The sequence below is a fragment of the Macaca nemestrina genome, chromosome 15 (genome assembly GCF_043159975.1).
Source record: "Macaca nemestrina isolate mMacNem1 chromosome 15, mMacNem.hap1, whole genome shotgun sequence".
NCBI lineage: Eukaryota > Metazoa > Chordata > Mammalia > Primates > Cercopithecidae > Macaca > Macaca nemestrina.
In genome coordinates, this window is record NC_092139.1 from 82,907,984 (window position 1) to 82,931,925 (window position 23,942).

The 23,942-nt window shown below is 41.6% G+C and overlaps 1 long non-coding RNA gene across 1 annotated transcript in view; it reads right to left on the reverse strand.

Moving 5' to 3' along the window:
• The window catches only part of LOC105466290 (uncharacterized), an 85,944-nt gene that overhangs the window by 54,474 nt on the left and 7,528 nt on the right, over positions 1 to 23,942 (reverse strand). Inside the window, exon 3 of the long non-coding RNA XR_011613834.1 lies at positions 16,107 to 18,744. This is a non-coding gene — a long non-coding RNA (uncharacterized lncRNA). The remainder of the gene's footprint in view (positions 1 to 16,106; positions 18,745 to 23,942) is intronic.

Consider the following 23,942-nt stretch of genomic DNA (forward strand, 5'->3'; position numbering starts at 1 on the left):
CTGGTACCATTCCTTCTGAAACTATTCCAATCAATAAAAAAAGACGGAATCCTCCCTAACTCATTATATGAGGCCAGTATCATCCTGATGCCAAAGTCTGCCAGAGACACAACAAAAAAAGAATTTTAGACCAATATCCCTGATGAACATCAACATAAAAATCCTCAATAAAATACTGACAAACCAAATCCAGCAGCACATCAAAAAGCTTATCCACCACAATCAAGTTGGCTTCATCCCTGGGATGCAAGACTTGTTCAACATGCAAATCAATAAACATAATCCATCACATAAGCAGAACCAACGACAAAAACCACATGATTATCTTAATACATGCAGAAAAGGCCTTCGACAAAATTCAACAGCCCATCATGCTAAAAACTCTCAATAAACTAGGTACTGATGGAATGTATCTCAAAATATTAAGAATTATTTATCACAAACCCACAGGCAATATCATACTGAATGGGCAAAACCTGGAAGCATTCCCTTTGAAAACTGACACAAGACAGGGATGCTCTCTCTCACCCCTCCTATTCAACGTGGTGTTGGAAGTTCTGTTCAGGGTAATCAGGCAGGAGAAAGAAATAAAGGGTATTCGGTTAGGAAAACAGGAAGTCAAATTGTCTCTGTTTGCAGATGACATGATTGTATATTTAGAAAACCCCCATCGTCTCAGCCCAAAATCTCCTTAAGCTGATAAGCAACTTCAGCAAAATCTCAGGATACAAAATCAATGTGCAAAGATCACAAGCATTCTTATACACCAATAGCAGACAAACAGAGAGCCAAATCATGAGTGAACTCCCATTCACAGTTGCTACAAAGAGAATAAAATACCTAGGAATCCAACTTACAAGGAATGTGAAGGACCTCTTCAAGGAGAACTACAAACCACTGCTCAAGGAAATAAGAGAGGACACAAACAAATGGAAGAACATCCCATGCTTATGGATAGGAAGACTCGGTATCATGAAAATAACCATACTGCCCAAGGTAATTTATAGATTCAATGCCATCCCCAATAAACTACCAATGACTTTCTTCACAGAATTGGAAAAAACTACTTTAAAATTCATATGGAACCAAAAAAGAGTCTGCATTGCCAAGACAATCCTAAGCAAAAAGAACAAAGCTGGAGGCATCATGCTACCTGACTTCAAACTATACTCCAAGGCTACAGTAACCAAGACAGCATGGTACTGGTACCAAAACAGAGATCTAGACCAATGGAACAGAACAGAGCCCTCAGAAATAACACCACACATCTACAACCATCTGATCTTTGATAATCCTGACAAAAGCAATAAATAGGGAAAGAATTCCCTATTTAATAAACAGTGCTGGGAAAGCTGGCTAGCCAAATGTAGAAAGCCGAAACTGGATCACTTCCTTACACCTTATACAAAAATTAATTCAAGATGGATTGGAGACTTAAATGCTAGCCCTAAAACCATAAAAACCCTAGAAGAAAACCTAGGCAATACCTTTCAGGACATAGGCATGGGCAAGGACTTCATGTCTAAAACACCAAAAGCAATGGCAACAAAAACCAAAATTGACAAATGGAATCTAATTAAACTTAAGAGCTTCTGCATGGCAAAAGAAACTACCATCAGAGTAAACAGGCAACCTACAGAATGGGAGAAAATTATTGCAATCTACCCATCTGACAAAGGGCTAATATCCAGAATCTGCGAAGAACTCAAACAAATTTACAAGAAAAAACAACCCCATGAAAAAGTAGGCAAAGGATATGAACAGACACTTCTCAAAAGAATACATTTATGCAGCCAACAAACATAAAAAATTAAAAAAGCTCACCATGACTGGTCATTAGAGAAATGCAAATCAAAACCACAATGAGATACCATCTCACACCAGTTAGGATGGTAATTATTTAAAAGTCAGGAAACAACAGACACTGGAGAGGCTGTGGAGAAATAGGAATGCTTTTACACTGTTGGCAGGAGTGTAAACTAGTTCAACGATTGTGGAAGACAGTGTGGCGATTCCTCGAGGATCTAGAACTAGAAATACCATTTGACCCAGCGATCGCATTACTGGGTATATATCCAAAGGATATAAATCATGCCACTATAAATACACATGCACATGTATGTTTATTGTGGCACTATTCACAATAGCAAAAACTTGGAACCAACCCAAATGTCCATCAATGATAGACTGGATTAAGAAACTGTGGCACATACACACCATGGAATACTATGCAGTCATAAAAGAGGATGAGTTCATGTCTTTTGCAGGGACGTGCATGAAGCGGGAAACCATCATGCTGAGCAAACTATCACAAGTACAGAAAACTAAACACCACATGTTCTCACTCATAGGTGATAATTGAACAATAAGAACACTTGGACACAGGGTGAGGAACACACAGGGCGTTGTCATGGGTTGGGGGGCAAGAGGAGAGATAGCATTAGAAGAAATACCTAATGTAAATGATGAGTTAACGGGTGCAGCAAACCAACATGGCACATGTAAAGCTATTTAACAAACCTGCACGTTGTACACATGTGCCCTAGAACTTAAAGTATAATAAAAGTAAAAAAAGAAAAGAAAAAAACCATAAGCCTGTGAATCCTTCACCAGCAACCAAGGTATCCAGGTTCTCTCTTCAAAGTTGACTAGAAGGCTAGCGTGAATCAGGAAGAGAAAGAACAGGCAGCGTTCCCACCTGAGAACCACACAGTGAAGGGGAACCCCCTCCCCCCAGCCAAGGGAGGTGGTGAGTGAGCCAAGGGAGGCGGAGCTTGCAGTGAGCCAAGATCGCACCACTGCCCTCCAGCCTGGGTGACAGAACGAGACTCTGTCTCAAAAAATAAATAAATAAACAAATAAAAATTAAATAAGAAAATAAAATAAAAAATAAAATAAAACCTGTTAAATAATTCAGTGATTTTTTTTGCTTTTTCTTATAGTCACTTCTGATTTCTTTTTTAAAATGAATGTTTTCTTGGTATATCTTATTTATTCTCTTACTTTTAACTTACCTGTGTTGTTATATTTGAAGTAAGCTTTTTGTTTTGTAAATATGGTTGTACATGGAGTTACTTTTATATACCACCTTCATTTTAAATAATGGCAGGATTTAAAAAGTGGCAGGATATGAAATTCCACTGGTTTAGCACACATCGATATTCAAAGACATCAATTAGAAATTTCAGAGTGTGTTTCATGGTCTTACAAGAAGTGGAAAGTCATTTACAGATATTTTCTAGTTTAGTATTTTAAAAAAGCACCCTTTGGAATTCAGCAGATGATACATCTTTAATTAGTGTTAAATGTAAGCAGTGGCCTATGCTGAGCCCAAAATTCTCTGAAATTAGTAATTACTGAATTTCACAATTGTAAGGTGAAGTACAAGTATACTATGGGGTATAGAAGAGGGCTGATTTTATGATAGAAAAAATAAAGAAATAAAACATTCCCTTAGGATCATCTTTAATACTTTATATAGTAAAAAATTAAGAAAGAAATTATCAGAAATTCTACATTCATATACATATCCACATGAATGTCTTTACATTTTTTCTAGTTCCAAAGTATTAAGTTAATCATACTTTTCAGAGCATGACCCAAGAAAGAGCTTTCTACTGTGTATGTATGCACATATGCATACATGTATACATCTATCTTTCCCTTTATCTTCTCCAATCATGTGATAGGTATTTGAATTCTCATATTACATTTTAATAAATACGAATTTTGTAAAGTCCACTTTATCTCTGTTTACTTTCATGTTTAGAAATTTTTATTTATTTATTTATTTATTTTTTTTGAGATGGAATCTCACTCTGTCACTCAGGCTAGAGTGCAGCACACAATCTCGGCTCACTGCAGCCTCTGCCTCCCAGGTTCAAGCAATTCTCCTGCCTCAGCCTCCCGAGTAGCTGGAATTACAAGCATACACAACCACGCCTGGCTAATTTTTGTATTTTTAGTAGAGACGGGGTTTCACCAGGTTGGTCAGGCTGCTCTTGAACTCCTGACCTCAGGTGATCCACCTACCTTGGCCTCCCAAAGTGTGTGAGCCACCATACCCAGCTTATTTAAAATTGATGCAAGATTTTTCTTGGCCCCTTCATCAGATTTGTGACAGGGACAAACATTTACACGGCCCACTGTGCTCAGCCCCTTGTGGGAGGGAACATATGAGTCAGCCAATGCGGGACCAGCTGCTGCTGGTGAGAGCAAGCTCTGTGCCGGACCTGTGGCAGCGCCCAAGTAGGGGAGTCTGTGACCACAAAACCCCAGAGGGGGTGTTACAGCTCTCCTTTAGTGAGACCATTTGTGGATGGCTGTGTGTTAACAGCTCAGTTGTCCTCTTGCCTCATCCCGTGTGGCAACTGCCCTCCACCAGTGAGGGCAGAGGGCTGGTGTGACAGCCTCTTTGGGTACCCACACTTGGCGGGCCCCAAGCTCTTCTCTGGCATCCAAGAAGCATGAGGTTGCATGGGCACTCGAAGGACGGTGAAGGCAGAGAATTTTATTGAGCGGTGGGAATGGTTCTCAGAGGATATGGGAGCTGGAGAGGGGATGGGAAGGGCAGATAGTTCTGCCTGAATTCCAGCCACCTTCCCTGAAGTCAAGCTGTCTCTTCTTCTCCAAAGTCTAGCCATCTCCTCTCCAAAGTCAAGCGGTTTCTCCCCTCTACTGACTGTGTCTGGGGTCTTTATAGGTACAATATGGGGACGGGGTGGGCCATAGATAGTTTTGGAAAATGTAATATTCAATCGGTAAAAAGACATTATTCAGAAAGAACCAATCAGGAGAGAGCAGGCAAACATGAATAGCAGTTCTCTCTTTGGGCCACAGGTTTTAGACCACTTCCGCTTGAAGGTGGGGTTTCACCAGGGACCTGCCCTTGTCTGCCTAGAATTTCCCTGCCTCCTCCCTTATCAAAATGATGATAATAAAATTATGCTGAAGTCTTCATATGGTTCCCTGTACATAATTTTGGTGATATTCTAATATTTTGTTCACATTGTAAAGTTTTCTGTAAATAATCCAACTGGAAACTCCAGATTTAAAACTAGATACATCCCAGCTGACATTTCTGGTTAAGAGTTTTTTGGCTTAAGATAGCAGGTTAATATGCAATATCAGTTACCTGTGGTTCTCAAAATTTAGTTATGAATAAAAGGGTAGATTCCCAATCCCAATACAACATAATAATGAGATATCAAACACCGTGCTAAAGGATTTACGTGAGTTTTCTCACTTAATTATTACAAAAATCCCACGAGTTATTTGTTATTATTATTCCCACTTTTTCAGACTAGAAAAGCAAGTCTAAGGAGAAATTCCATAATTTTCATTTTTAAAGGCACTCCAGGGCTAGGTGCGGTGACTCACCCCTGTAATCCCAGCACTTTGGGAGGCTGAGGGAGGTGGATCACGAGGTCAGGAGATCAAGACCATCCTGGCTAACATAGTGAAATCCCATCTCTACCAAAAATACAAAAAAAAAAAAAAAATTAGCCAGGCGTGGTGGTGGGCACCTGTAGTCCCAACTACTCAGGAGGCTGAGGCAGGAGAATGGCGTGAACCCGGGAGGTGGAGCTTGCAATAAGCCGAGATTGCGCCACTGCACTCCAGCCTGGGCGACACAGAGAGATTCTGTCTCAAAAAAAAAAAAAAAAAAAAAAAAGCGCTCCAGATGATTCTATTATAGGTGGTTCAGAAAATGAGGTGAGTTATATCATACTTCCAACACTAGAATTGATAATATATGGATATGATATGCAGCATATCATCATAAAATATGAAAGATTTTCTAAATTTCTGTTTGTAGGTTTAGCCAATAATCTAAGGTGCTGCAGGAAAATTATGTATTTGTATAATGAGAAAAAAGATGCGTTCCTTTTATATGAATATGCATGATGAATCCAAGAGAGGAAAATATTTCCTTATTTTTAAATTATATATTCAAACAAATTGTTTCTGATATTGAACTTTTTGACCTTAGATACATCATTTAGTCATAATTTGAATTTCTTTTAAGCTGAGCATTGTCATTGTTTTGACATTCCCCAAGTTCCTTGATTCTTAATTAAGGTTGAACTATTGGATAGTAACTATAGCAGATTTATAGTCTTAGACTGCTTAAATTGTTTATGAATAGTCATATTCATAATCCATTTCTGACACCTAATTTTTGTTTACTTTTAATTTTTTTGAGGGATGCATCTTTTATTTTAAAGCAGTGGTAAATTTAAAAATTTGATTTATTTTTCTCAAGATCAAAGAGAAATCACTTACATATTTTATATTACTTTTGTTGGGAGCCATGCTTTTTCTTCATTAATTACCTTTAGAACACTGAATTTATCTGAAACATGAAGTATTCCTGTAGAGTTTGCTTTGACTATTTCAATGGAAGATTTATGTTAAGATTTTAAGTAACAAAGAACAATAGTTTTAGGTATGAGACTACTGAGCCTATCCAAGAAGCTAAGTTGTCTTTGGGTCTCAGATAATTATTTACAGTTAGAAATGGGATGAATATATTTCTGTGAAGCTGATTGGAAGAGGAAGTATCGATTGATTCATCTGTATAATAATTATGTTTAGAAATGGCAACTTGGGTGGCTCCTTCTCCTTAAGGAAAATAACAAAGCCTAATATTTAGGTAAAGTATTTATAAAGATAAGTGTAAACAATATTCTGTATAAACACAGGAAATTGTTATCAAGAATTAATATTTAATCTTAAAGAATCCCTAAAGGATCTAATAAAGTGAGAATTAAGATAGATTAAAACAATGTCCTAAGTCACCTTGGAGGCAAATTTAAGATTCCTTATGGGAAGAGTTTCTGAAGAGAAAATGCAAAGGTTCAGGTTTAAGTTTACCTCTCGAGCTTCTGATTAAAGACTCATGATCAGAGCACACACAATTTATTGCTGATTGATCATTTAGTTGAGAATATTTCCAATGCTTGATAAAAAGTGAAGTATGGTTATTGAAATAATGTTTTACTTGATTTATTTGAATGAACAAAAACTCCATCGCACTTCAATTTTTCCTCACAACTCTCTGATATTTATCCCTATATACCTTTGCCATTTTAATGTGACTTTGATGAAAATAAGAACACTAAGTAGTATGATTCTTCTCCAGTTCCACATAGATTCAAGCATGGAAGACTTTCATCTAGTTGCCTTAATTACCTAGTCCCTGAACAAGGACTGAACAAGGCAGGAGGATTGACTTTTTTCTACATCTGTATCAATCTTTGTATCTTGTTCATCTGAAGTAAAACAGTATCTTTGTTCCCTGATATGTGCTGTTCTCTCTAACATCTACCATGCTTTTCCATTTCCTTGTTCTGTACTTCTATTAGATGTTAAAAACCAAATTCAGTTTACAGAAAAAAGGAAATTTTTTTGGCTTGTTAGTTTGTTTAAGTTCCTTATAGGTTCTGGATATCAGACCTTTGTCAGATGCTCAGTTTACAAATATTTCCTCCTATTCTGTAGGTTTTATGGTTACCCTGCTTATAGTTTCTCTTGCCGTGCAGGAGGTCTTTAGTTTAATTAGGCCCCATTTGTCAATTTTTCATTTTTGTTACAGTTGCTTTTGGCATTTTTGTCTTGAAATCTTTGCTGAGTCCCATATCCAGATTGGTATCTCCTAAGTTATCTTCCAAGGTTTTAATAGTTTTAGGTTTTACATTTAAGTCTTTAATCCATCTTGAGTTAATTTTTGTATATGGTGTAAGGAAGGGGTCCAGTTTCAATTTTCTGCATATGGCTACCTAATTATCCCATCACCATTTATTGAATCAGAAAAGTCGGCAAAGGACATGAATAGACAATTTTCAAAAGAAGACATACATGTGGCCAAAAAGGATATGAAAAAACACACAATGTAACTAATCACTGGAGAAATGCAAATCAAAACCACAATGAGATACCAGCTCACACCAGTCAAAATGGCTATTACTAAAAAGTCAAAAATAACAAATGCTACCAAAGTTTTAGAGAAAAGAAAATGCTTATAACTGCTGGTAGGACTGTAAGTTAGTCCAGCCATGGTGGAAAGCAGTTTGGCAACTTGTGAAGAACTTAAAACAGAATTACTATTTGATATGATTTGGCTGTGTTCCCACCCAAATCTCATCTTGAATTGTAACTCCTAAAATTCCCATGTCTTCTGGGAGGAACCCATGGGAGGTCATTGAATTATGGTGGCAGGACTTTCCTGCACTGTTCTCTTGATGGTGAATGAATCTCATGAGATCTGATGGTTTTAAAAATGAGAGTTTCACTGCGCAAGCTCTCCCTTTTTGACTGCTGCCATCCATGTAAGAGGTGTTTTGCTCCTCCTTGCCTTCTAGATTGTCAGGCCTCCCCAGCTATGTGGAATTATAAGTGCATTAAACCTCTTTTCCTTCCCAGTCTCAGAAATGTCTTTATCAGCACTGTTACAACATCCTAATACAGTAAAGTGGTACAAGTAGAGTGAGGCACGACTGAAAAGATGTGCAAAAATGTGGAATCAACTTTGGAACTGGGTAACTGGCAGAGGTTGGAACAATTTGCAGTGCTCAGAAGACAGGAAAATGTGGGAAAGTTTGAAACTCCAAGAGACTTGTTGAATGACTTTGACCAAAACGCTGATAATGATATGGACTATGGAATCCATGCTGAGGCAGTCTCTGATGGAGATGAGGAACTTGCTGGGGACTGGAGCAAACGTGACTCTTGTCACCTTTGACAAGATGGTGGTTGAGGAGAGGCCTTGGCAAGCAGTGGCTGTGATGCCTGAATGTAGTGAGGGGCCTGAATGTAATGAGGGGCCTGAAGTGAACGGAACTCAGAGCAGACACTGGGTTTTAGAGTCTGAAACTACAGAAAGTCTGCTGCGTTCAAGCCCTGCTTCCCCCAAAATCTAGCAGTGTGGCCTCAAGCAAACCACTTCATCTCTCTTGGCCTCAGTTTCTAAATCTGCAAAATGGGATTTGTAATCACACCCCAGCCCACAGAATTCAGAGTCAAATGAGAAGGTGAGAAGAGCTCACTTGCCAAGGGACTCTTTCAACGACTTGAGGTGGAGAAACTGAGGCATCGAGAGGGCTAGGGCTCTGCTAGCTGTCACCCAGAGATAGTGATGGACCTGTGATGAGAAGCCAGGGCTGCGGTCCCTAGTTCTTCGCGCTTTCCTCAGGCTGGGGAGTGAGTGCGGTGAGATGGAAAGGGCGCGCCCTCCTGCTCTTTCTCTCTGGACAGGGGCAGGAAGCTGGGTGAAGGGTGAAAGGAAGAGGCTGGAGAAGGGAGAAAAGCTCCAACCCACACCAAGGCTGAGATTTTTTAAAATGCGGACTCCGCGGCCCCTCCCATGCCCACCCCATTCTTCCGAAGTCCTGCTTGTGAAGGAACAAGTCCCAGTCAAAGGCTGCTTCTCCACCTCTCTGACTGCAGACCCAAGGGGCCCGCGCAGGCTGCAGTGGGTCCTGAGCCCCCAGGGCTGTGCCCGCTGGTCCTGACTGAGCTTGCGGCTGCCGAGGTCAGTCCAACGCCAAGGGCACGGAGCCAGGGCAGGCGGGGCAGGGCTACCCCAAGTTCACAGAGGCTGCTGGTGTCAATGTGACGTCTTCTGGGGCACCTGGCATCCCTAGGAGTGGAGCCGCTGATGAAGTTAAAGCTGCCTCCTCCTTCAGGAAGATTTTGCTCCCATAGCTAGCGAACAGGGAGCGGAGCAGTGCCAGGAGGATCTGCGGGCGCTGCTGAGGGCTTCTATGCAGGGACAGTGCAGCAGGCAGCCTCCCAGGGCCAGGGGAAGTTCAGGACAGGGGTCGCCGGCAGCCCTGCGCGTTCTCCATCCCTGGATCGGTGCAGGGCCATTTGGATGCTGTGAGAAAGTCGCGGTCTTGGGACATTGGGTCCAGGCTTCGGTAGAAGCAGGTGATAAACGCACTCCGGCCAGTTCAGAGCGCCAGCCAGGCTGCGGTGCCCACAATGCCCAGGATAGGCGCCACGAGGAATAGGAAATTGGCTAGGGTAGGAGCTCACTGGTAGGTGGCCCGGGAAATCAAAGATCTGTTGCTTCAGCGCTGCCACCAGCTGCAGGCAGCAGAAGGCGATGAGCATGTGGCACCAGCGCATTCGCCCATCTCTCCACCAACCCGTTTATCCAACCTTCAATAATTATCTTTTTATTATATCCAGTGATTCTTCTACTTATTATAGGGAGCAGCTATCAGTCCAGTAACACACTTAACAAATGATACATCTAGTCCTCAAGGTTAACAAAAACGTGAAGACCAGCCCAACCCTGAAAATCAGTTTGCAAACCTTCACTATGTCTAATGCCATTCCTAATAATTTTTAGGGACAAGTTTTGTTTGTGGTAAACAACATAAGTTGGGGTGTGTGCTGAGCCCAAAGCTAACCAATTGCTCACAATTACTCATAACTACCCATCAACTTGACTTGATCAAACTTCAGTCAGTCTTGTCTCCTCTCCTCAGGCCCCTGGACCTTGGCTCACCACCTAAAACTGAACAAACACTAAAGGACAGACCAGGCCCCTAACAGCTCACTCCAAAAATGAGCAGGCCTCGTAGAGAAACGATTTTTGTTGGAGCATCCTGGTTTTGCCACCTGCTCACACCACTGCCTGTCCTTCTCTCCAAGGAGGCTTCTGCCAGCCCTGCTTATCCTTCCCTAGAAAAGGAAAGCCTTTTCCTGTTTGATCCTGAGACCCTTGTACATTGAGTTTGGAATGTTCTCCCTATTGCAATCGTCTTTTTGAATAAGTTTTATTTTTCCCTACCTCTGGTCGATTTTTGATTAATACTAGTGAGCTTGGACGAAAGCCTGCACACCTCAGGGGTGTGTGTGTGTGTGTGTGTGTGTGTATTTTAGCATTACCATGAAGGTAATAACAATAAAATCAAACAAAAGCAAATGGATAAGCAATATGTTGGACTAACATCTCAAATATGAAAATGGCTTTGCCAGCAGTGATATGATTTATTTTTGAAATGGTAAGCTTTTTGAAGTATAATCTTATTTTAACCTAAAATCTTACTATTGAAAAATGCAGTGTACATTAAAATGTTCTGAAATGTTTTTATTCACATTTATTAAATAGTCATACTCACTCAGATATCTACAAATTGGTTTTTCACTTATGTAATTGTCTTATAGAATATTCAAAAGTCATGCAGAATGTGAGATAATTTTCTGTTGAATATGATTGTTTTATCATTGCAAGACATCAAACATCCCTGTTTCCTGCCAAATAAATGTACAATAGCAATAAATATAAAGGTGTGTTTTTTTTAAAAGACACATTTTTGAGTTACAAAACAAGGATTGTAAAACTTGAATCGTTACAGTGAATATGTCTTAATATAGGCTATGGTCACTTTAGATAAAAAAAAATACCTCACATCTATTCTTTTCAGTATCACTTAAAGGTGTTCTTTTAGTGGCAAAGATTTTATTTTTCTGCCTAGAGGCAGATATTTTGCCATATGGCTATTTATGGTATGAAACTGTATTTAAATGTATGTACACATATAAAAGCTGCCACTATGGCTATATAAACTATTAAAAGTTATCAAGATTAAAAAATAAACAAATAAAAATATTTCTGTTTTCCTATGAAATGTCTTTACTCCAGTCCAAATTTAGAGGTTTAAAATGCTTGAAATTAATAAAACCAAGTGTTTCACGTATTTAAGTTTAAATGGCCTTTGTCCTAGTTTTATTAGTGAAGCAGGAGACTCCATTTTTTTCACTCTTCTATACCTTCAAAAGGTGGACAGAAAAATTTGATAAAACTTCTAGGGCATTATCTGATGAAACACATTAAACACTAAAGGAGAAATACAACCTCATTGTTTATAACAGACATATAAGAAGGAAACCTGCATACATGTATCTATCAGTTTTGTATTTTCAAGAAATATTTGCCTTAAAGTGAGCTTCATTAGAATACATGTTCTCCTACAAAGCCAAGGAAAACAGGTTAGACACAAGGATCTGGAAGTCTACGTGTGTGACATAATTTCATTCAACACATTCCACAAATAAGGCAGAAATGTATCATTGTGACCCAAGATAGTCTCTAAATTTTCTCAAAGCAATGTGGCCACATCTATTATCTTTTACTATGACTAGTCATCATTTCATGCATTTCAACATCACCTCACCCATTCTCAGCCTCCTATCTCTGAGATTAATTATGGCTAACATTCTCAGCAGTCCAAACATCCTGCAAGTGACAGCTTGAAAAGGCCTACCAGAATGATGTTCACTCTGCCACCTGACTAGCTTGTCTTCCATCTAGACATTGCAGTATTTATAAGAGCACTTTTAGTATTGTAAATTTCATCCAATATGTGTTCAATGAGATGAACTTAAATATTGCACTACATGTTAATTGGGAGAATGTTAATTTGCTTCTGTAGTTTTAAGTGTATTCTCAGAGGTAGATGAAGACATATCATTGGATTCAAGAAATAAAGCAAATAGAAGAAAAAGTATGTTACTTTAGTTTGGTCATGTTTATGTCTTAAGTTTTCTTTTTCAGATATATGAGAACCTATTAAATAAACTGAAAAAAATGTGGTAGCCTTGGGTTAAATATCATACTTTATGTTTTGTTTCTTAATTCCAGGGTAGAGTAGAAAAATATGCTCTCTTATATAACACAAAAATGATATGGGGGAAGAAGGAAAAAATTAACTTGGAGACATCATTAATTAATTTATTTTATAAATGAAATACTAAATAGTTTCTATTTGTTTTGACAAATAGAGAATACATTTAGAATCAATGCTTTATTTCATGGAAAGTGGAGTGGAAATTTTTAATATATTATTCAGTTTGTATTATTACTATGCACTGCAGATCACATACATTTGTCTTTTCTTCATATTAGACATTAAGTAATGGCAAGTATCCTTTCGAGGGCAATTTAATATAAGTAGTAAAGTATCCGGAATTTCTGAAATAATAAAAGTGACCTAAATCACTGTGTTTGGGAGGGGAATGCTCACATTCTCATTATTCCCAAACGGACTCTTAGAAGTCTTCTCACCAGGCACATGGATGCACCTCAGTAATACCCAATGTCTTAGATAGCCACAACTGTCTGCACCTTTTAATGGGATACATGTCAACATTATAATTCCTTGCCACCTCAATATCAGATATTTTCTCATGTAATCTTTTACTTCTGAGGAGCTGAATTCTTAATCCGTAAACTGAATGCATAGCTACATATCTGTGGATGTTTTTAAATTATGTGAAAATTTTGTAGATGCATTTTTCAGAGGAAAGTATCGAAACATCCACCTAGTGATTGTAACAAAAACAATCGCTCGTGTTGATATTTAAGTCTTAATTAATTCAGAAAAATTTGCACACGCCTTAAGGTCAGATATTATTTTGTACTCCACATAAAAAAACTCCTTTTTTTTTTTTTTTTTTTTTTTTTTTGGAGATGGAGTCTCACTCTGTTGCCCAGGTTGGAGGAACTCCACCTCCCATGACATTAATGATCACTGATCACAGATCACCGTAACAAATATAATAATAAGGGAATATTTTTAAAATTGTGATGATTACCAAAATGTGAAACCAAGACACAAAGTGAGCACAGGCTGTTTGCTAAATCATACCAATATACTTGTTTCACCAGTGTTGTCACAAACATTTCATTTGTAAATAAGAGGAAAAAAGGCCATATCTGTAAAGCACAATAAAGAGAAGTGAAATACAATAAGATATGTTTGTATTAATTTGGTTAACTTTATTCCAACTTAATGTAAATTAGTTTTAAATCAGTTTATAAAACTCTAAAATGAACCTGGCAAATTTAGAGCAATAATAAAATGATTTAAAGTAGAAAAGTCTTTTTTAAAAAGGATAAATAACAAATGTCTCATTGGAATTATTAAAGCTGTTTCAAGGTCAGCTCTGGAGTTCTTAGAAACTAAAGTAAAAAAATATGACCAGTTTCTGAAGTCAAGATAAAATCATACAATCTTTAACGTAGAAAATTATCTTTTGTGTTGTGTCCTAAGCATAAAACAAGTGCAAGGACTTGCCCTGACACTCTGTAAGTCGTTCCACTCCAATATGCACTGCAGAAATGTTTCCTGGCCAGAACAGCAAGTCAGAAGCCTTTTCAGCATGGTAAGGAGGGAGAGAGACTATGCTATGTATAAAAAAAAAAAGATGAGGAGGAACAATAGAGCCTTAGATAAGTGAGAAGTCTCAAAAGAGACATGTATAAGGGGAGCAGTTGTAACTATAAGGAGCAACATATGGAATGATGAAAAAAGATGCTTTAAAGAAAGTTTTCCTCAGTACTTTGCAATGCTCTCGCCACCTTCTGAAGAAAGCTGGTTCCTCCTGTACCCTTAGGGTATTTGGACCCAGGCTTTGGAATGGGGTGACCATCTACATCAAACTACCTTAAACTCAAATTTGTGTGCATAGGATAAGAATAATTGGGTTAAACAAAATTCACTTTTAATCTAAACTGTCATTCGTTAGTTTGACCAACTTTCTTTACCACTGGCCACTTGATCCTTGTCTTATTTGACCAGGGTTGTCAAACAAGGTTTGTTGTTTCCTTCTTTGAAGGAAAGAGTCAGTGTTTCTTCCATTCCAATGCATCCACTTGAGGAATTTTTAATAAAATGGGCAATGAATGGGCAGTAGAAGAAGTTACAGGCCTGCTAATAAAACACTAAGTAATAAACTGTGGAAATTCTAAAATCATTTCCATGAAGACCTTGCTTATTTTGTAACTATTATGTATTACCATACGTATACTTAACTCTTTGAATGTGTTAGTATGTGTTCAAAGTATAACTTAATTTTATATATATATATTTAAATTACATAAAATAAATAAAGCCACTAAAACATTTTTAAACATTTTCTTATATTTCCTTTCAGTATTTTTATATGCATGCATCTGTACTCGATAATATTGCTGAATACATGTTTGTGTTGACAAAGCCTCTCCTCTTGCCAAAATTCTTGTCATGATCCTCTAAGGCCCCTCTAGGTCTCAGCCTTCAGCGTTCTTCCTAGTCTGGCCCACATCTCTCAGGTTTAGGAAGAAACTTGCAGAGAATCCCACACTCCCAATACTGATAACCTTTGATATCTGATCCAATTTGTTATCTCCCACCACTCTCCAGATGATTTCTGATCAGCTTGGCCTGTCTTCAGTAAGAATCCTGTTAGGTCTGTTTAACCTAAATCCCCTTTACCCCTAAAGTTTCCTCTTAGTATCCCCTGTTGAACAAATTTTCAAACATTAAAAAAACTTGGACAAAATTAAGTTCAGATAGGTTCAGAGTATTTAGGTTCAGCTCTTGGCTTTCTGAATACCTGACATATCCTCTTTAAATGGCCTCAAAACAGGAAAATACAAAATGAATAGAAGTAGACATTAGAAAAGGGAAAAATGGAAAAATACAGGAAAGAACAGAAGTTTCTATTTCAGATAATTAGATAAATTTTAAGATGTTTATAGTTAACTTTTGTTAATTAGGTTTAGCCCCTTGAACCTTTGAGAACATGTTATTACTATTGTTATTGAACATTATATTTTTTATTTTAACGTAGAATGGTATTTTCACTCAAATCTCTTGAAATAGATATTTATAGTTAATAGTTAAAATGTATTTAATACTGATTGTTTCATTTTATTAGTATTTTCTCTTAAAAATAATTTTGGCCGGGTACGGTGGTTCACGTCTGTAATCCCAGCACTTTGGGAGGCCAAGGCGGGTGGATCACCTGAGGTCGGGAGTTTGAGACCAGCCTGACCGACATGGAGAAACCCCATCTCTACTAAAAATGCAAAAATTAGCTGGGCGTGGTGGTGCATGTCTGTAATCCCAGCTACATAAAATTAAAAATAAAATTATTATTTTAATTTTATTTCAATATATTTGTTCCATACCTTCATAATGGGTTACCTCAAATGAATTTATTATATAGCTGGAGCTCAAATCTAACTTTATTTATAAAATATGATTATAATTCAGCCTTATTGATTTGAAAAGATTATAAAAGAAAATCAGAGGAAAAAAATCCTATACCTTCTATAAATACAATACTTTCCCGAGGTCATGTGCATACATCATGCCTAATGTCAATCATTGATATCCCCAGTCCAAGAACCATATGCCATATGGAACATGTGGGCTCTATTCTGTGGCTCCAGAGTAACATGAGACTTCTGTTTTATTTCATTTTTTCCAAATGCCTTTAAAATCATAAAGAAATACTTAATAAATTATAAAGAAATAACATTTTATACATTTTATACCTCATGAAATGAGATGGATTTTGTTAGTTTACACACTGAAATTTTTATAATTTTATGTTAGATAAATATTGTTCATACTTATTCTCTTCCTTGGTTTGGAGTTAATTTTATGTTTTACCTGAAAGGACAAAGACTTGGCCATATGGATTGTTTTAGCTAATGAAATGTGAAGGAAAATTATGTGTGCCCCTTTGGGCATACAAACTTTAAGAGCTGAAATTTCTAATCCTTTCAGCTTGTGTCCCAGATAAAAGAATATATGGAGCAAATTAACATATATATTAATACAGAGATATATTACATATCACTTACACTACAATAGAAGGTTATTTTTACTTACGAGTAGATTAATAAGGGATCAAACATAGGAATTGAAGCTCTCCAATCTGCTATTGGAGTGTATCTTCATAAACCTATCTAAGAATATACATATTTGATTTAGAAGTATGAAAATGCTGACATGTTATTGGAATACAAACTCCATTAGGTTGGAAATTTTTTTTTTTTTTTTTTTGGTTGGAATTTGATTGCTGTGCACTCTGCAGTGTCTCAACTCTTTCTAAATATGTAGCCCAATTGAATCTTTATTAAGTCACTGAGATTTTGGATTATTTTTGCTAGCGAAACCTAAACTATTGTGAATTACACTCCTGTTTATGTGCTCTGTCTTCTCAAATTTTCTCATGAGTTCAGCTTTTTTCTATTTCTTACTTAACTAATTTATCAATGTATATTAACTCTGAGATGTGCCCAGTCTCAATGACCCTAAGAAAAAAACCTCTGCTGTTAAGGCTAAAGGAACTAATGGCGAGGGCACCCTGAGTCTCCAATGAAAAGCAGAAATATGCGCCTCTGAGTCATAATAGTCACTAACTGATGATTTTATGTCGGCTCTCTAAATCTGATTCTCACATTTTGATAATTTATGTTTTACATTTAGAAAGGATTGTAAGTAGCTACCAAGTAAAAGATGTTAAAATATTCTGCATTATATACAGTAGTTTTAAAAATCCTCATACAGCCATATGAATTAGGTATACTGCATCTATTAAATGACCTCAGAAAAAAAAAAAGAAGAAAATTTAACTGAAACAAGTTCATGATGGACAAAATAGTAACTCCTTAGTGAAAGCTAGTGCCTGCCCAGGCCCCTCTAGGGATTGATGTTCCTCCTCACCCCTCTGGCTTCTCTCCTCCATAGGCCTCCATATTCCATAAAATCTCTCAACTCTTACCTGCCCCACAGGCTCTCCATAAAATCTCTCAACTCTTACCTGCCCCACAGGCTCTCCAGGCTGAACCAACCACTTCCCTCCCAGGCTTCCATCTCCAGCTGGGAGGAGCCAGGTGGGGCCTGTTTATGGGGGAGGCTTGCCTCATTGTACTCCTGCCAGTACCTGCACCAGCTGTGCCATGTGGAGACCCCCTTCCCACAGAGCCAGACGTCCTTTCAAGACCCCTTGGCCAGAGCCTATGGCTTCCTATCGCTTTAGTTGGGGCACAGCTCTTGTTGGTGTATGAGACACTGACCTACACTCTAGGTCTTCCATCTCAGAGTTGAACCCAGGCTCTTCTCAGGGGCTGGTATGACCAGGCATGAGTCTCCAACTCGTTTGAAATATTTTGGGTGGGAAGGGGGGTCTTTGTTGGCTCCCCTATTCTAGGGCAGTGGTAGGGAAGACCTGAGGGTCTCCTGGTGGGCGTAGGCCCTGAAGCAGTGAGCTGCTGGATCTCCCGGGGGTGGCTGCTGCCTCTCAGGACACTGTGCCCTGCTATGGCAGATGCCCCCTGAGATGCCAGTGACAAAAGGCTGGCCCTTCCTGGGTCCTCTGTTCCTGTCCTCTCACTCAGCCCCTGACATGGCTTCACCCACAGCCTCCTGCTGGCTTCTCAGGCCCCTGGCCAGGCAGCTTTGGGGGGTGATGGGTAATTTGCAAGTTCTCTTTTCAAACCCACCCAGTTGCTCTGCAAAATCCTTCCTGATCCCTGAGGCCAACCAGCACGAGAGGGGTGTGGCCGGTCTACCCTCAGTGCCCTTTCCTGTCGTGCAGGGCCCCACGGTGTCATCAGCAAGGGTCTGATCTGCTCACTGCTGTGGAAGCTGCAGAGGGAGGAGCAGCTCCAGGAGCTCATCCAGGACCCGCTGGCCCCTGCCTGCAGGAGGATGCAGGAGAGGGTCTGGCACCTCCTCCCCATGAGGAAGGCGGGAACAGGAAAAGCACTGGTGATGATCCTGACACCCAGCGGTCACTGAGTGCCTCCTGTGTGCCAGGCATTGTCTCCAAACCTCACATTTAGAAAACCCTCCAGCAAGGTGATGTCTGCCTTCACAGCTGAGGAAATGGAGGCGCAGTGTCTTGTCTCATCCCAGGTCACACAGGATCACAGTCAACATCGTGGCCTCAAACCTGTGGGAACACAAAGACTCAGAGCTTGTGGTGGTTGGGGGGTGTTCCCACACTGGGCCCCTCATTGTGAGGATGGGCCGGTCACCGACCCCCAGCGTCCCTGCCTTGGTTGTGGTCACATCTCCTTGCTGGGGGGGCCCTCTTGCCTTCCCTAAGTCCTGGCTTCTCTTTCTTCTGAGAGTCTCTTTAGATGCCTGGGTGAGTATTTCTCCAAGTGTGGTCCCTGAACCAGACCCCGGGTGGTCTGTGGAAATGCATGTTCCCAGGCCCTGTCCCAGCCTCATCATTCTTAGGTTTGGACAGAGGTCCCTTTCCTTGGGACCAGGAGAGTGGCTTTCCAGGAGAGAGCTTTCTCTCTGAAACTGTGGCCTCCCCAGCCTCCCTGCATCCTCCTGTGTCCACTGTGACCACCATCCTTGCCATCACTTTGTGTCATCCCCAAGGAGAGCTCCTAAGGACAAGGCTTTGCTCTGTTTGCTGCTCCAGACCCAAAGGTCATAGCAGGGGTTTTGGTCCCAAGTTCAGAATTACCCAGTCCAAAAGAGTGCTGAGATGGGAAACCCAACTCTTGCCTCAGCATCTCACTGCGTGAATGAATCAGGGAATCCCTGTAGCAGGGGGACAGGGTGGCACCTCCCCTGAGACTGCAGGCATGAGGTTCAAAAGAGGGCTGGGGTGAGAGGGGGTGAGAAGAAGCCCCCACAGGCTGTTAGAAATTCCCTGTGTTGGTGGCCTGCTGAGAAGTATGTGGCCCTGGACGCACAAGTCACCAGTCTGCTCCTGAAGCTGCTACACTCACCCATGGGCAGGGTGTACCTGAAGGCCACCAAGGCCCTCACCATGCTGCCAGAGGCCCCTGAGGGCTGCAAGGTTGTGCAGGCCCACGTGCATACCCTCCATGTCCCAGAGGAGGACAATGACAACAAAGCTTATGAGTGCAAGGCCTTACAGCAGGTGACCCAGATCGCCATCAATGTCATTGAGTGGAAACCCTGAGCCCCTCATTGGGTCAGACCTGATCAGCCACCTCTGCACCTGAATCAATGCGCTCAGTCTCTTTATTTCAAGTTGGAATAGCACTTTCTGTTTCTGGAGCACAGTCATGTCTCTTCTCACTCTTTTGCCAAAGCCTAAATGCCAGGCCCAGAGGCACTGGGTCCTGGATGGTACAGGCTGAACGCAGTGCTGGGGTGGGTGGGAGATGGCCTTGGAGTTTCACTCTCTGCTGGGGCCAAGAGTTTTCCTCAGAATGTAGAGAAGACTGAGACCTCCATGGGCAAAGCTGGGGGCAGGAACTTGGGAAGGAAGGAACGCAGCTGCACCAGGCACCACCCAGGTTTCAGAAACTCCAGTGATTGATCCATGGGGTGTGGCTGGGTGTGGTTCTGCTCAGCCAGGTCTGCCCCCTCCCCACCCTGGCTGGCAGGAAGGGAGGCAAAAGGTGAGACCCGATGCAGGTTCTTATGACTGAGGATGACTCTGTCCCAAGAGGCTCCCCCAAGGATGACAGCTCAGGACAGGGAGAGGTTCTGGTTTCCTCCTTAAGATCTTCCCAGCAAAGAGCTGCATTCTCTAAAGTCACCCAAGCATGCCCCCAGGATGGTCTGAAGCCTAGCCACCTCCAAGGCACGTTCCTGGTGCTGTCCAGGAGGGGAGCCTAGGAATCGCTTCTCTATGCCAAGTCATGGAAAATGCCTGACTGCAGAGCTTGAGCCTCCCTCAGATGTCCCTGTAGCACGTGCTGGTCTGCCCTGTTAATTCAGCTCCCTGGTCAGCTCCTGGGAGGGCTTCACCCTGGGTGAAGAAGACAATTCCTTTTCAGTGAGAGCAGGCTCCCAGCTTTGTACACCATGACATCATGCCACTGAGCAGCCTCCACGCCAGCATCTCCTGGCTCCTGCTTCTGCAGTCCAGGCTGAGGAGATATTAGAGATGTGGGAACTCATCAGCCAGGGATGGAGGTGCCTCTGCTACAAGGGGAGGGCCAGGAACACAGCCTATGTTGAGACCTAGAAGTCCTGAGCACTACACCCTTGCCTCCATTCTCCAAGGCCCATTTACCACACCGTTATCAGTTTCTGGGATTTAAGAAGCTGCTGCCAGAAGAGGTATGAGAGCCAGTCTGGAAGAGGCAACTGGTCATTCAACTGTAGCCCAAAGGCACAAACTGCCACCCCAGAGAGCTGAGGCTGGACAAGGGTAGTGGGACAGCCAGTGGCTATAAGCCCACAGTATGAAGGGAGCCTGCTGTGTTGAGACCCCAGTTCTATCTATGGAAGAACTGTTTATCTACAGAACCTGGGGCAAGTTCATTAACTGCTCAGTGCCTCAGTTTTTCTAGCTCTAAAGTGGGGATAGTAATTGTGCCTATCATAAATGCCAAAATATCATTTTGGCAGTGCCAGGTGCATCATGCTGAAAATAAGCGCCTTGTACATTGTGGGTGCCCAAGAACACTGTTTACAACCCTCAGAGGAGACAGATCAGCAGGCATCTGAGGGAGCCTGGAACCCTGCATCCTGCAGGTGCCTGGGGTCCTATACCCAGGAGAAGCTGCTCCCTCACTCCACAGCAGTCTACACAGCACCCCCTCCTGACCAGGGGTACACTGGTTTGGGCAAGCGTTAGGAGGGAGCCCTGGACCTCTCTGGACTCTGATCCTCCCTGGAAGGACTGTAGAGGGTCAGAACACTGCTTCTCCCAGCCAGACCCTTCCCTCCCTTTCCAAACCCACGGCCTCCTCACCGCTCTCTGCCTCAGACTCAGGACTCATCTCATTACGTCCTTCATCCCTGTTTGCACCAAGGGCTGCAAGAAGCTCAGCTCACCTCCCCTTCATGGCCCTGAACACTCCTTTTCTGACTCCGTCTGCTGAAATCTTTTTTCCAAGCCCTCTGGAGGCCCCAGGGCCTCAGCATCTCCCAGGAACATTCTTTCCTTTCTTGCCTGGACTGAAACCTAGCTCTTCTGAGACCTGCTTCCCTACCCTAGGCATCCTCCTATGTGGGGCTGCTTTCCTCTCTCCCTGCCCCTCATACCCTCATTGGAGTGGGACAGGTCCTTACAGACCATTTCCTGTGCCTGTTCTGAGGAGCCCTCTGGTTCTGAATCTCTGCACAGGTTCTATGGCTCTGGCCTTCTCCCCTCCCCAGCACCACACCACCAGATTGCTCTTGTAGGGCACTACGTGGTCTCCATGTGGCTGAGCCCAACCGCCAGTCCTCAGGCCTCATCTTTCTCTGGCCATGAGCATTTCCCCAGTGGAGCCTCACCACCTCCCCTCCCTGAAACACTTCTAGGAAATTAGGCCACTTCTCTGTCATTTTGGTTGTTCAAAATAGCACATTTGCTATTGTGCTCTTTAAGAAACTGATACACATCATGGTGTGTTTAAGCCTTTAGGGAAGTGGGAGGATACTGGAGGCTGCTCTGTGAGCATCTCTATGCTATACCAAGTCAGATCAGTGAGGGAAACTGGACCACTAAGCTGCAGGGCTACCTTCCACTCCAGGATGCTTTTCACATCTTTCACGATCCCCTCCCTGGAGACCTTTCATGGCCCGGACTCATCTTAGGCCTCCCTGTTCTCTCCATGTGCTAGTGGGGTGCCTACCGATCAGAAAATGAGTGGTGCTGTCACTGAACTGACTGCCCATGGGGAGCTACTCACATATGCTGTTAAAGGAGCATGAATTGGTGTCATCATTTAGGAAAAAGTTTGGCATGATTTATGATGATGAAAGATATGCCCCCTTCTAACAGTCTACTCCACAGAAGTGAGTGCTGGTGTTATTCCAAAACCATTGACAAAAATACTCAAAGCAACATTACTTGAGATAGACACAATTATATTAAAAATAACCCTGGCCAGGCATGGTTGCTCACGTCTATAATCTGATCACTTTGGGAGGCTGAGGCAGTCAGATCACCTGAGGTCAGGAGTTTGTGACCAGCCTGGCCAACATGGTGAAACCCTGTCTCTGTCAAAAATGCAAAAACTTAGCCAAGTGTGTTGGCAGGTGCCTGTACTCCCAGCTACTCGGGAGGTCAAGGCAGGAGAATGGCATGAACCTGGGATGCAGAGCTTGCAGTGAGCCAATATCCTGCCACTGCACTCAAGCCTGGGTAACAGAGCAAGACTCCAGCCCAAAAAAAAGAAAACAAAGAAAGAAAAATAAAAAGCCTAGAACTCAAGTGATGAATATCAACTTAGAAAATAAAACCAAAGCCAAATTTTTGAAAACAGGAAATAGTGTGATACTATCTTTTGTGGGAAGAAATTCTTGGCTTCCCCCAAAATTAGAGAACTGGGGAGAAAGAAGCCTCATCTCAGAATCTGTGACTGGATTGGGAAGTGGAGGCTAGAAGTGTGCTCAAGGTCAAATTTTCCTCCTCCCTTCAAAGGAAACTGGAGTTTTACCAGTGAGCCCAGAGTGAATATTCACTCCGCCATCCACCCCGGGAGATCCCTTTAAACCAGGAGTGCACAGTGAGGACAGAAACATGAATGTGCACTAACAAGTCCTGAAAGTTCAGAGGGTGATTCTCGATTTCTCCTTGGCACACAGCAGAAGAACTGTGTCTCTAGGTTCAACACAGATGACACGCAGTGCTTAAGCCTACACCCCTTGTGACTGATCCCAAGGAGTGTTGATTAATCTAAACCAAAGGCTCTGATGTTCCACAGGAAGAAAAGAGCAAGTGGACTGCAAAGAGAATCTCTCATGAATGCAGCACCCTCATAGCCCATACAGACAGTTCTTACCATGATGCCAAGAAACTGAAAACAACAAGCCAGACCTCACACATATTTCCATTTTCCTTCTGATTTCAAATGCCCTCCTTCAGCCCCTCCTCAAAATCAGCAGGGATAACCTGGAGGCTCCTGGGACTGGATGAGTCTCCTTGTCACTTATACTCTCCAGCGTCAAGTCTTTAGAAACAAAACCAGCAGGATAAGTCATCAGAGTGACTCACTCACTCCTCCTACTTTAGCTGAAGCTGAATGATGGGTTAGTCTCCCAACCCACACTGTTTCATACATGATCCCCAAGTCTTTCTTCTGGATTGACAAACCTTCCTACAGCTTCTCGGGCCAGAGTTCTATACTGGCAAAATCACTTTCAGGAAAACCCCAAGCCTCTTTCCCAGCAGGAACCCAGAATCAGGTTTCTCTACAATGAAGCTAGCAAGTTTTC